This window comes from Pristiophorus japonicus, chromosome 15 (assembly GCF_044704955.1).
Source record: "Pristiophorus japonicus isolate sPriJap1 chromosome 15, sPriJap1.hap1, whole genome shotgun sequence".
In the NCBI taxonomy this organism is placed as follows: domain Eukaryota; kingdom Metazoa; phylum Chordata; class Chondrichthyes; family Pristiophoridae; genus Pristiophorus; species Pristiophorus japonicus.
In genome coordinates, this window is record NC_091991.1 from 169,030,126 (window position 1) to 169,045,464 (window position 15,339).

The window sequence follows — 15,339 nt, forward strand, 5'->3', positions numbered from 1 at the left end:
AAATGGTAACTCTCCCTTGTGACTTCAGCCCAGGCTTCTGCTGACAATTTAAAATCAGAGATATTCCAGCAGAATAGACAAGGGGAAGAAAATAATTAAAACGAGCAGAGACACGCAGTACATTTGCGGGCAAATTAGTATCTTTATTGCAACAGTGCTTGTTTAGACTATCATCTTCTTCGTCTATAGAATCAACGCTGATGTCCTACCTCCCTCTTTCCCCCCCCTCTCCCCCACCGCTCCTCTCCAACGCCCAGGGATACCCTCCCACCCCCGTACCAGCGCCCATTGGCCTCGCTGCATCCACGGCAGGTCAGCAGAGGTTGCATTTCTCTCTCTCTGTGACCATAGGTTGCATTCCTCTCTCTCTGCAATCATTTACCATATGCCACAAATTCACCGCACAACCTTATCCTGGGTCTTACAGATGAACAGCGTGCCTAAGAGTGCAGAATCATAAAGGAGAACGGTTTGATGCATTTCTCATATTTCACAAATGTGAGCAAAATTGGAACTTTGCTCCCATTAAAGGAGGACAAAAAAAGATTAAAGTGTCCTCCACCACCTCTTAGTGGAATCCAAAGGACCTTATTCAGGCTGAAGTTGGTAGCCACCTGGATCCTCAGGTACCAATCTGAATCAAGGGCTGTATTCCTTAGAATTAGAAGGTTAAGGAGTGATCTGATCGAAGTTTTCAAGATATTAAGGGGAACAGATAGGGTAGAGAAAAACTATTTCTGCTGGTTGGAGAGTCTAGGACTAGGAGGCATAGTCTAAAAATTAGAGCCAGACATTTCAAGAGTAAAATTAGTAAACACTTCAACACACAAAGGGCAGAATCTCACCAGCCCTGCGAGTTTGGAGGCGGGTCTGCTGTCAAAATGGCCGTGATTGATAGCGGGGAGGGATCCCGCCTCCTAAATGCCGGCTCTGTCTGCGGATTGCAGACCCGGCACTAAGCGACTTATCAGGTAATTGTGCTAGTTAAGAAGCTGCTTAAAGCTATTTAAGCAGCATTATACCAGGTCCAAAGGATTTTTCCTAGTTTTTTTTTTTACAAGGTTCATGTCCCTAGGGTACCACATCAGGTAAGTGTATTGGGTTCTCAACAACTCTGGATTGATTTGACAGGTTGACAGCTGCAGAAGTGGTATAAAAGCTAACATTTCACAGCTGTACAATTTCCAATCAAAGAAGCTGGAGCCTTCGGGATTTGGAATACACTTTTCAGCTTTATGCAGGTTCAAAGTGTTTGCAGTGATCTCTGTATCCATTGTCACCTCTTTGGAGCAAACTCTCTCACCATTGACAGATCTCTTCTATCATCTCAACTTCAACAGCCATCTATTCCAGCAGTATCAATGCCCTCGAAAATGTTTTACCTTGGTCCTCAGAATCCCACCCTGATCAGTCCCAACATTAACATTACTTGGCACACCAGCATCATCAACAACACCAACCTTCTCCACAATCACCTGATGCTGCACAGGACACAGGGCATCAGTACCCAGCCACATGCTGCCCGGGTGGCCACACCATGACCACATTTACTTCACTTGACGCTGTCCACCCTGACTGCCACATGATGCGTCAGGTTGGCACCACCACACACCAAGATTATAAAGCATTCCTTCAATGCCCAAGCCATTCCTTACACACTTGGGAGGGGGGGGGGGAGGGTACCGTTATGTCTCATCATTCACTTCAACTCACTAAGCCACTTCCAAAGGTGCACACAGATCTGTCAATGAAGGCAAAGTGTTGAAAATAAAGATTTCAATGTTTGAATACACATTAGCAGAAACTTTACATCAGCATTAGCCATAATACCCAAGTGCCTACCCTTGTGTGCTGTTAGTTGGTATGATTGGATGAGGGTGTGTGTGAGGGGTGGCTCATGAGATAGGGATGTGATAATGTAGAGAGAGAGAGAGAGAGAGAGAGAGGGATGGGTGGAGGTGCAAGGTAAGTTGGCGTTAGTAAGGATGTGTAGGAGTAGGGTAGGGAAGGCAGAGTGATGGAAACGTGATGAGTGGCACCGCAGGATGAGGTTGAGTGTGGCTTTGCAGTAACATTTTGTGATCCAAGATCATGGAAAAGTTTGCACCACTGCAGCCAGGTCCTCCTGACGACATCCCTGCTTGTGCCCTCCTATACAATATGCAACCATCATCATAGGCAGTTCCTCGGAATCGAGGAAGATTTGCTTCCACTCTTAGAATGAGTCCTTAGGTGGCTGAATAGTCCAATGCCAGAGCCACAGTCCTTGCCATAGGTGGTACAGACCATCGTTGAAGGTAAGAGGGCGTGGGACAGGTTTGCCGCACGTTCCTTCCGCAGCCTGCGCTCGTCTTCCGCATGCACTCGCCGACGAGTCTCGAGGCGCTTAGCACCCTCCCAGATCCACCTCCTCCACCCAGGGTGGTCTTCGGCCAGGGACTCCCAGGAGTGGGGATGCTGCACTTTACCAGGGAGGCTTTGAGGGTGTCCTTGCAACGTTTCCTCTGTCCACCTTTGGCTCTTTTGCCATGAAGGGGTTCCGAGTAGAGCGCTTGTTTTGGGAGCTCGTGTCTGGCATGCGGACGATGTGGCCCGCCAGGCGAAGCTGATTAAGTGTAGTCAGTGCTTCAATGCTGGGGATATTGGCCTGGTCGAGGACGCTAATGTTAGTGCGTCTGTTCTGCCAGGGAATTTGTAGGATCTTACAGAGGCATCGTTGGTGGTATTTCTTCAGCGACTTGAGGTGCTACTATACATGGTCCATGTCTCTGAGCCATACAGGAGGGCGGGTATTACTACAGCCCTGTAGACCATGAGCCTGGTGGTAAATGTGAGGGCCTCGTCTTCGAACACTCTTTTCCTCAGGCGGCCGAAGGCTGCGCTGGTGCACTGGAGGTTGAATCTCCTCATCAATGTCTGCTTTTGTTGCTAAGAGGCTCCCGAGATATGGGAAATGGTCCATGTTATCTAGGGCAGTGCTGTGGATCTTGATGACTGGGGGGCAGTGCTCTGCGGTGGGGACAGGCTGGTGCAACCAGGCTGCGTTTGGTGTCCTGGGGAGGTCTCTTCTGCCCAGTGGAAGGGAAGAGAACCTCCCTGCATGCTGTGACTCCCTCCACAAGCATCTGAAAGGAGTAATGGGAGAGTCTAGGTGCAGCCATGCACCTTTCTGCAGTGCTTGTCAGTGTTTTCAGCACTTCAATGTTGTTGAACACTGACAGAGCAACTGTCAAAATGTACCTTTAAGGAAATCGGCCGATGTCGCGTCATCAGATGACGTCATCAGACTCGCTTCCTTTTAATTGGTCGCAAACTTCGCAGGGGCAGCTTAACAAACCCCATCAAGGTACGATCATGTCGGAGGCTCGAATCAATGCAGCTGTGGGGTCAGGACTCACCAAGGATATCGCCCGCCCCGGACCCACCGAGGCTGGTAAAATCCAGCCCAAAGGGTGGTAGAAGTTTGAAACTCTCTTCAGTAAACGGAAATTGATGCTAGATCAATTGTTAATTTTAAAGCGGAGATCGATAGATTTTTGACAAGCAAATGTTTAAGGGATATGGGCCAAAGACAGGTCGCAGATCAGCCATCACCTCATTGGATGGCGGAACAGGCTCGAGGGGCTAAATAGCCTACTCCAGTTCCTATGTTCAACAGTTGAGACACATATTCCAATCTATATCTTCAAGGTTCCTTCGAATTGTGAAAAGTCATTGTACCCACTTGAGGCACCCACTATCATATTCCACTGTTACTCATGGTTCAAAATAGTAAGTACACTAGATCCCCAGGTGAGTCCATCAACAATAGAATATCATTTGCAAAAATTAGTTGGATGGCACTGGATGTAAGGGACAGCTTCGTAATGTGTTCAGGTATTTCTGAAAGCATTGCAGAATCATTCATGAAGCAGTTAGATGCTGTGATAAGAACATAACATAAGAAATAGGAACAAGAGTAGGCCATACAGCCCCTCGAACCTGCACCACCATTTAATAAGATCATGGCTGATCTTATCATGGACTCAGTTCCACTTCTCCGCCCGTTCCCCATAACCCCTTATTCCCTTATCATTTAAGAAACTGTCTATTTCTGTCTTAAATTTATTCAATGTCCCAGCTTCCACAGTTCTCTGAGGCAGAGAATTCCACAGATTTACAACCCTCAGAGAAGAAATTTCTCCTCATCTCAGTTTTAAATGGATGGCCCCTTATTCTAAGATCATGCCCTCTAGTTCCAGTCTCCCCCATCAGTGGAAACATCCTCTCTGCATCCACCTTGTCAAGCCCCCTCATAATCTTATACGTTTCGATAAGATCACCTCTCATTCTTCTGAATTACAATGAGTACTCAACCTACTCAACCTTTTCTCATAAGTCAACCCCCTCATCCCCGGAATCAACCTAGTGAACCTTCTGTGAACTGCCTCCAAAGCAAGTATAGCCTTTCGTAAATATGGAAACCAAAACTGCACGCAGTATTCCAGGTGTGGCCTCACCAATACCTTATATAGCTGTAGCAAGACTTCCCTGCTTTTATACTCCATCCCCCTTTACAATAAAGGCCAAGATACCATTGGCCTTCCTGATCACTTGCTGTACCTGCATACTATCCTTTTGTGTTTCACGCACAAGTATCCCCAGGTCCCGCTGTACTGCAGCACTTTGCAATCTTTCTCCATTTAAATAATAACTTGCTCTTTGATTTTTTCTGCCAAAGTGCATGAGCTCACACTTTCCAACATTAAACTCCATCTGCCAAACTTTTTCCCCCTCATTTAGCCTGTCTATGTCCTTTTGCAGATTTTGTGTGTCCTCCTCACATATTGCTTTTCCTCCCATCTTTGTATCAGCAGCAAACTTGGCTACGTTACACTCAGTCCCTTCTTCCAAGTTGTTAATATAGATTGTAAATAGTTCTCTCCCAGCACTAATCCCTGCTGCATCCCACTAGTTACTGGTTGCCAACCAGAGAATGAACCATTTATCCCGACTCTCTGTTTTCTGTTAGTTAGCCAATACTCTATCCATGCTAATATATTACCCCCAACCCCGTGAACTTTTATCTTGTGCAGTAACCTTTTATATGGCACCTTGTCAAATGCCTTTTGTCCAAATACACCACATTTACTGGTTCCCCTTTATCCATCCTGTTCGTTACATCCTCAAAGAACTCCAGCAAATTTGTCAAACATGACTTCCCCTTCATAAATCCATGCTGACTCTGCCTGACCGAATTTTGCTTATCAAAATGTCCTGCTACTGCTTCTTTAATAATGGACTCCAACATTTTCCCAACCACATGGCAGGACCTTGGATTTCAATGGAAAGATGAGCTAGATGGGCTGAATGGCTTCCCTCATCTGTACTTATCTTTGTGACATGATCTGCATCCCTCAGCTTTTTAAATGCTTTGATATTGCACCTTAATCTTCTTTTCTACAACTAAAGCAAGTTCATCTCTAAGGGTGTTTCCTTAAATCTAAGATCCCTAAAATCACCCTGGTCACCCCCCCGCCCCACCCCAGTCCTCTCCAGCACATCAATCCGTGTCCAAAGCCTTTGATTGAATTTCAGTTTTATAACTCACTGTCAACTATATTATATCATAGATATCTTATAATGACGGAGCTATATCTAATATTCTGTCAGCCTGATTTCAAAACATTTAGACGACAGCCAATCTCTTGAGATTACGCGTAGACATTCAGCAAATTTAAAGAGTAGTAAAGACAGATTGAAAGCTGTGAAGAAAACCTTTGGCAATCAAAAGTTTTATTTGAATCAGATATTCCATTTAATTTTTTTTACAGCGGATTTTACAAATCTATATAAAAATCAATGCAAGGCTTCACATGAAAAATCAGGAGTGAAATACAGATCACAAATTAAAAAGAGGGTAAACTTTCAATCCAAATTCAAGGAACCCATGGGGCATGTTTGTCCAGGTACGGGTAAACAACAGAAAATTATGATAAACCAGTTAACAAATGAGGCAAAAGAGACCTGCAACAAATTAGATCCCGACAGCAACCAGAGACCACTATTTTTCCAGGCTACTAAGCTGATATTACTCTTCAAGACAGCAATGTTGAAACCATTGTACAGCAGCAGTTCACAGATTAAAATGCTGAAAAGATTATGGAATCTCAATTTCCACATTTTTAGCAAATTTCTCCACAAGTAATAGGTTACTAATTTTCTTACCCAAGTGTTAACAGGCCACGGAAGCCAAACTTGTTTTTATTTATTGTTGAATGACACAAACTGTAAAATTGGCCTGACCCTTGCTAACTCATTGCAACTGTCGTTCTGACCTGGAGTTCCGTCTCTGAAAGGACAAGATTCCAGCCTGCATGCTGCAAAATGTTTCTTATTTTTCAATTCATTGTAAATAAAATTAGCCTTTAATTGTTATTGAAATGTTGGATATATGGCACAGGTAGAATTGCCTTCTACTGCTTTCTCAGCTTCTCCCAGCAACCAAGGAAACAGCCACTGCAGCCAGAAGGGCTAGTTTCATCCAGCAACAATTATTTTAAGTTTTATTCCATCACTAAGCACACAATCAGATTTACAGCAGAAAAATCAATGGTAAATTCACTCGTATCGATTGTGGAGTGGGGGGGGGGGGCGGGGAAAGAGGGGGGGGCGGGGAAATCATGCCTCATTATCCATGGATGAACGTCAGCTTCCCAAAAATACTTCTGCATCATGGGGTCAGCAGAGCGAAGTCTAATCCACTTCTAGGTATATAAACAGGCTGCTTCATTAAACAAAGAACTGTGTGCAAGCACTTCTTATTGTAGCTCCAGAGCCAAGTAAATGCATTACATAGAAGCAAACAAAAAAAATCACAGGAAATTGTCAGATGAATGTGTCGTAATAACTATTTTGCTGAATAGCAAGAAATATTCAAGCCTTTGCCCCTGGAACTCTGGGGGGGTTTTCCCAGACTCCTGCTGGAACTTTGATGAGAGACCATCGGAAAACCCCAGTATAATGACGTAAATGGCTCGAAATTTTAGGGCTTGTATCTTTGGGAAATGCTTTGAAAAATGTGGAAAAATTAAGAACTCCTTCCCTTGTGTTGTGGTCCAGGCTAAACCAGTCACATTACTAAATGCACAACTGTTGATATTAACAATTACAAAACAGTATCCACATATTTACCATTCATGAATCCTGCCAAAACACCAGGGCGTAGAAATTGCCCTCCGCTGGAAACAGGGCGCATATATCCTTTTTGAAGTGTTCTGACCGCCGTAATGGATGCGGTAGCCTATCCGGCGAAATTCAGCTTCTCGGAGTTTTTTCTTCAGCGGGGTGGAAGTGGATCATCACGGAGGTGGAAGTGGGAGCGGAGCGCAGTGGCCGTCATTGGTGGAGGCGGGACGGAGTGTCCGCAGCTGTCATCAGTGTCACGCTGATGACATCATCACGCTGGCACGTCCCAACGTCTCGCCCCTTCAATTGAAGTGAAGAGCTGCTGCGAACTCTGCAGATATTTTAGTTAGCCCCACCGGGCCACCAAGGAAGGTTTCAGCCGGGCCAGCAGCCTGGCACCCTGGCTGAACCCGGGGGAATAATTGTTGGGCTGACCTGGCAATCAGCTGACAAAAAAAACATGGCGGCCGCGGCAGTGCGCCCTCCCCTTTAAGGCAGCCATGCTACCATTTCAGAGTGCACCGACAGTAAAAGCTGTCGGGGGCACCGGCGAGGCCTCTCCTGCGGCACAATTTCAGGCAAGGGGAAATTCCACAAGGGCCAGACAGTAAGGGGTCAGCGCATGCACGCGGACATCGCTCCGCTCCTGAGGTAGGGCAATTTCTAAAATGGTGGCTCCTCCACGGTGAGTCGCCGACCATTCTATGCCATCCCGTGCTACCGCTTCCCGGCGGCCAGAGGCCTTATCGGGAGGGGCAATTTCAGTCCCCAGCATTATTGGTTTTGAAAGAGGTGGCTATGGAGATAGTGGATGCTTTGGTTGTCATCCTCTAACATTCCATAGATTCTAGAATGGTTTCCGTGGATTGGTAGGTAGCAAATGTAACCCTGCTATTTAAGAAAGGAGGGTGAAGGAAAACGGGAAACCACAGACGAGTTAGCCTGGCATCAGTAGTAGGAAAATGCTAGAATCTATTATTAAGGTCGTGGTAACAGGGCACTTCGAAAATAATAATAGGATTGGTCAGAGTCAACACGGATCTATGAAAGATAAATCATATTTGACAAATCTGTTAAGAATTTTTTGAGGTTGTAACTAGCAGAATAGATAAGGTGAACCAGTGGATGTGGTGTATTTGGATTTTCAGAAAGCATTCAATAAGCTGCCACACAAGAGGTTATCAAACAAAATTAGGGCTCATGGGATTGGGGGTACTATACTAGCATGGACTGAAGGCTGGTTAACGGACCGGGTCATTTCGGGTTGGCAGACTGTAAATAGTGGGGTACTGAAAGGATCAGTGCTTGGGCCTAATTTTGTTTGAAAACCTCTTGTGTGGCATCTTATCAAATGTCAGGCTAACTCGTCTGTAGTTCCCCGTTTCCTCTCTCTCTCCTTTATTAAATAGTGGGGTTACATTTGCTACCTACCAATCATTCTAGAATCTATGGAATTTTCGACGATGACAACCAATGCGTCCACTATCTCTATAGTAACCTCTTTCATAACCCTAGGATGTAGGCCAACTAGGAGATTTATCGGCTTTCAGTCCCATTCATTTCTCCAGTACTTTAAAAAAAAACTATTATTAATTTCTTTCAGTTCCTCATTCTCGCAAGACCCTTGGTTCTCCACTATTTCCAGGAGGATTTTTGCATCTTCTTCCGTGAAGACAGACACAAAGTATGTGCTAATTTCTCTGCCATTTCCTTATTCCCCATTATAATTTCTCCTGTCTCAGCCTGTAAGGGACTCACATTTACTTTCACTAATCTTTTCCTTTTTACATACCTATAGAAGCTTTTACAGTCTGTTATTATGTCTCTCATTAGTTTACTCTCATTCTATTTTCCCTTTATCAATTTCTTGGTCCTCCTCTGCTGAATTTTAAAATCCTCCCATTCCTCAGGCTTACTGCTCTTTTTGGCAACATTATAAGCCTCTTCCTTTGATCTAATAATATCTTTAACTTTTCTTGTTAGCCACGGTTGGACCACTTTTCCTGTGGGGTTTTTGTGCCTTAAAGGAATATATATTTGTTGTAAATTATGTATTCATTTTTTAAATACTAGCCATGACTTGTCTACGTTACACCTTTTAATGTAGTTTCCCAATCTACCATAGCCAACTCACTCCTCCTGCCAACATAGTTTGCTTTGTTTAGACTTAAGACCCAAGTTTCGGATTTAACTAAATCACTTTCAAACTTAATATAAAATTCTATCATATATGGTCACTCTTCCCTAAGGGCCCCTTTACCACAGGGTTATTAATTAACCCTTTCTCATTGCACAATACTAGATCTAAAATAGCTGTCATTTTTTGCCTAAAATAAATCTAAAATAGCCTTCATTTTTTTTGCCAATTTTTGTACTTAAACCTTCCTGTTGCTTCAGTTCCCCCCATTCGGGCAACTCTACACTCCACTCCACCATTTACGAGGTAGGAAAATGGGCCCATTCAAGTCTGCCAATATTAAACTTGAATAGACAACAAGAAAGAATGCAAGACTGGCATGGGTTGACAAGCCCTCTAATGTTCCATCTCACCTTCATTGACGGCAGCATTTAATATACGTCTAGATTCAAAACTCATCTGAGAGAAATTATAAAGAGCACCTGGACATTTGCATTTGATGGCACAGCAGTGCAAAAATTGTTACTTCACTGAAGTGACGTGTGTGTGCATGTACCCTTCATGGATTATCAGCTTCATATATAGCTTTTGTAGAAATTCTATAAACCTATTTAATTATCTTTGCTGTGAGTTCCCAGATCTCCAAGCATTGAATGTAGTCTCATTTCAATTTAAAAGTTATTATATATTGCTAATGGATTTACTGTTGGAATCATCAACAATATGAATGTAAACAAGGAATTTCACAGCGAGCTTTTGTTTTAATTAAAATATACTAATTCTAATCACATTTATTATACCCATCTAAATTCTGCCTACTTTTAATCTATTCAATCACACTGGCCTCACATAGTATTACAGAAAATTTGTTCCATATGGTATGATGGTAAAAGATCTCGCACAAGTATTTCAGCTCAGCACCATGTTGGCGGTGATTTTGTCCTTCTTTTGACTTCCTGGCATCATGGCCACTTGATAATGTGGGTTGGGAAACCAAGGATATCCAGAAGACATGCAACTAATCTGTTCCAATCTGCACCAGTGGCCAATTAACCAGAGGATATGCTGTGGTGGTGGCGAACATCAAGGAGTATTCTAAACAATGTCAGCAGACATGGTATATTCAAACTCTAGAATTCCTTATTAAAGAACAAACAATGTGCACCAGTCAGTGCTGAAACTTCAACCAGTGCAATAATATTGCAGAAGGCTTGCGCTGGTCTATACAGAAGCGTGACTGCAGCAATAATAAATTCGAACCAGCTAGCGCTAATATTATGGGCCCAAGTTTCCACATGATTTGCGCCTGATTTTTAGGAGCAACTGGTGGAGAATGGACTATCTTAGAAATCGCAATTCTCCACATTTTTCTTTCTGCAGTTCTAGTCATGTAGAACAGTTTCACTTTGGAACAGAATTTTTTCTTCAAAAGGGGGCGTGTCCAGCCACTGACGCCTGATTTCAAAGTTTCCACAGTGAAAACGTACTCCAAACTAACTTAGAATGGAGCAAGTGAAGATTTTTGTCGAACTGAAAAAACCTTGTCTACACATTAAAAAATCAGGCGCAGGTTACAAATTAGGCGTCCAGAACGAGGTGGGGGGGGGGTGCGGGGGGAGAAGGGAAGTCATTAAATTCTATAATAAATCCTTATTTATACTTATACAAATATTATACAAATAAATCTAACCTGAATAAAAATTTATAAGCAAAGAAAAGATTAAGTAAACCATCTTCCTACCTGTGTGAAAGTGCTTCAGCCAGGGAGAATGCTATAGGAAGCCTCACAAGTTGAGGCAGCCGTTCGTTCCCGCGGGGGGGGGGGGGGGAGGGGGAGGGAAACGGCTGCCTCAACTTCGAGGCTTCCTGCAGCCTTCTCACTGCTGCAAGAAGCCTCAGTGCTGATGTGCTGATGGCAATGTGCTTTTATTAAAAAATGTTCAAAAATTAAACAGCTACAAAGAACTACAAAAATGGCCGCATGCCAATGTTTCCTTCACACTGCGCGTGCGCGAACGCTCCAACGCGCACGCGCAGGGTTGCCGGCAGGAAAAAAACGAATTTAAATGGTACCCGCCCCCTCCCACTTACAAAATCGGCGCGAGTGGTAGGCTCCGCTCCCCTGGGCGCCGCACCAAGCAGACATGGAGCTGCAGGGCGCTCCAGAATCGCGTGTTTTTTTTCTGGCGCCGTTTTCGGCGCGAAAAACGGACGCCCATTTTTTATCGTGTGGAAACTTGGGGCTGAAGAAAGGGCGTCGACTGAATTGCAGCACTGATAGAACAAGTACAAAAAATTGTCATCGAACGATAAAAGTAGAACAAACTACAGGAAGAACCTCAGTAACAACTAACATAGCCTTACTAAGCCACAATAAGATAAAATAGAACACACGGCCAACAATCTAGACTCACAAACCAAATGGAATACACTTGAGTGGAGAAGTGTTCCAGCCCAAGGAAAAATGAACCATCACTCTATCAGGATCTTTTACACAGCGTGCTTGTCGCGTTGGTGGTGACTAATGTCCAACATCAACAGAATCCACGGTTTTACCAGAAACACTGCCTGGCCAGTAGTTTCTCCACAAAAGATAATCAGCCTGCTGAACTCCAGCAATGTGTCGACGCATGAACAGAAAATTCTTAAACGGGAGTCTTCATTTAATACATGCCTTTTTTAAGATTCAATGGATAAATGGGTCCATTTTCCTCAAGGAGTTAAAAAGGATGTGTGCTAATTGGTAGCTAGTTTGATCTTTACAAAGAAATATGATTTTGATTGCTGAGGGTCAGATTGTAAGCGACATTAGGCCAGTAGTCTTGCACATCAATATAAAAATCAGCATGCATGGTACATAGCAGCGTTATGATCTTTAATTTAACATTTGGACAGAAATCGAGCTTCCTAATGTTATTTGTGCAGTTGTGGTTGTGATTGAAGGTAGGGCTTAGAAAAAACATATCCATTTACATGGCAGACACAGACACAAACAACAACAAACTATTTTACTGGACACAAAGCACGGATAGCCTTTCAGTAGCAATAAACACTGAAGCTTCTGGCCTACATGTATACTTGACTGTCTGTCTAAAGCAGCCTTAGCAACCATAATGAGGTTACATTCTACTAGATAGGTAATCAAATTTGAGATGAAGCTACTATTTTAAACATCTCCATCATTCCGAAATCTATTGATCAAACATTCATTTTACAAGCTAGTCAGAATCCAGAAAGCAAAGGCGGTGGTGGCCTTAGTATTAGCACCACCCGCTCCCCCCCCACCCCGCTCCCTGCAATGGGGGGGGGGGGGGCGGTTAAACCCTAAAAAATGGGGAAGGTTTCCCCAACTCTCCGGTGTCGCTTTTATGCCAGTGGGTTGGTGTGACGTGCGAGCGTCCTGTTTTGGAGAGGCACGACACTTCATTCACATATCTAAATCAAACACCAACAGTGCAGTTGGGAGCCTGATTTAAATGTAACAGTTGCTGTGCAGATTTCACAAGGTTCAGGAAACCCAGCAGAGAGGTGGGAGCTGCTGGTTCCAGGGGGTAAGTGCCTTGGCTTCCCTTCTGCCGTCTGTGGTCTCTCTCAAGCCCTTGCCATGATTGGCAACCATCTCCCCCCGTCTCCAGCCCCAATTTGCAGCCTGCCCCACAATCATGGCTGAAGCCCCCGACCCCGCCAGCCTGCCCCGCAATCACGGCCAACTCCCCTCAACCTGCATCCTGCCTCCCAATCACGACTGCTGGCGACCGTCTCCAAGGGTTTTCCCGCCCGGCAGACAGTCAGCCCGTCAATTGACCAGCTGTCAAGCTAGAAACAAAAGAAAAAATGATATGGCCCTGCTGTTAAATTCGGCATGACCTCTGTGTCCTCAGCCTTTCCCCACGCTACCGCACTCCCTCCCCGCCTACCCGTAGATATTGGAGTCAATGTTTCGTATAGTAAATCTTTAAATTGACAGCACCAGGCCAAAATGCTAATTTCTAACTCAAGTTTATAGTGCGACAAATAAAAATTAAGAAACCTGCATCTTCATAATAATAAAATAGCGGTTGAAAAGCAGGCACTGGGCAGCCGAATTTCTAGGCCATTGTGTATAATATCACTCATAATAAAGCACTTTTCAAATTGCAGTGGCTAGGAGCCCATAATTATTCCTGTTTAGATAAATTTCTATTTTGGTTATTTAACCAGATTGCACAAAAGATTGCAATTATATTCGATGAAACATTATCCAAAAAATTGCGTCACCATGAATGTTCTGCCCAGGCTCAGAATCAGAGGATGGTTTCTGATATTGAAGTGGATTTTATTCTAAGGTAGTGACCCTTGAATGGTTCTGTCAGATTGTTTCTTGAGAAATATAGGTCCTTGGCTCCCAAAAACCTGCAACTTAATTTATGAGTAGGCTAATGTGCAAAGGCCTGGACCTGCACAACTCTGTGAGTTGATTTATGAGGAGCCTAATACAGAGATATAACCGAGATGGTTGAGGGATACAGATTTATTTATGTACTTGATTAGTTTTTTTCCAATTTCTCTCAACAGCACCACTAGAGATGTACCAGTATAATAAAATCTGCACTTACTACTTCAGAACATTCAGTAGGCCCAATAATGCAGTACTACTATTGCAAGGATACCATTTTCTAGTATTTGTTAGTATTCACTATTTACTTTATGGAACAGAAGCGCAAAGTAAAAGTTTTAATTTTTTACATCTGATGGTGGATTATGAAGTTATTTTGTGATTTAATTGGTTAAAAAATTCACATTGCTCCACAACAGCACCACCAATAGAACAAATTCTATTTGAAGCTGATGGTCTATAAATTCAGCAATGCACCGGCCATTTTACAGGGGCTAACAGGCCTACTGAGCTCCCAGTATGATGGGCGGGAAGTGTGCATGCACACTCAGCTGGAAGAGCACCACCCACCATATTGGGAAAGGAAAAACATGGTGGTACAGTGCCCACGCTTGAAACAGGCGTTAGACCCTGTGCCTATGGAAATAAGGGGCCAAATGCCTGTTTGAAGCTCCACTGTAAGATTGGTTTGCCAAGGCAGCCGGCGCCAGCTGCACTCAGGAAAACATGCATTGGGCCCTCCCGTCATCAACAATGTAAGTTTTTGAAACATACTCACTTGAATGAGGAGTCAGGGAGGAGCAGGCGTGTTCCTTCCCCCCCCGCCAAACCCCCCAATACATTTAAAGAATGCAGGCCACCGTTTCCCCGGCCAGACTTCTGATTTCCCCCACCCAATGTTCGATCTCCCACCACTCTTTCCCCTCCCGCCCGTCCACCCCCACCGGCCTGCCTCCACCTCCAAACTCCTTCTACAGCCTCCATCATCACGCCGCCCCCCCACCCCCCCCACCCCCGCCACGGTCCAATCTTAGTTGACTCTTCGTCAGCAGGCTGTTCGCTCCACGTCAGCTTAATGGAGATGATGCCTGAGGCCCAATATCGGGGAGGCGCCTCGGACCTCACCTTTCAGATGCAGGGACTGTGTCACCTCCGCCCCCTGGTTAAAAATGGGCACACCCGAATTGCGACCACAGTACATCTGTGATTGTAAGGCAAAGACAAATGGCAGACAGCTTTCTGTAGAGTGAGGTGAGAGGCAGTTCATCAGACATGATGATTGCCTTAAATTGCCTGCAACATTCATAATAGTCCCCACTAGAATCATTTTTATAAGATTAAATACAAATCCAAAAATTATTTTAAACATATGGTACATGTGATGCATCATCGCTAGACATGAAATGAGAGTTAGATTATCAGCTTCACCTCTGGAAATATAAAATTATGTTTTATGGTTGTCCATTATATAGTCTCCATTTCATTACTGGAATTATTGTGTGTTCATTCAATTTAAAGCTTCAAATATAAAATACAGTAACAGTATGCCTGGAAAAATGACTATCCTAACTTTGCACCTAACCACACTTGCAAATATAAACAATTTTTAATTAAAATAACACCTTTAATGCATAAATTCAATATGAACTGATTGGGCTGA

At 43.9% G+C, this 15,339-nt stretch overlaps 1 protein-coding gene across 3 annotated transcripts in view; it reads right to left on the reverse strand.

Annotated features, from left to right (window-relative positions):
* sdk1a (sidekick cell adhesion molecule 1a) overlaps positions 1–15,339 on the reverse strand; it is an 892,584-nt gene that overhangs the window by 445,723 nt on the left and 431,522 nt on the right. The gene's annotated exons all lie outside the window — the stretch shown is intronic.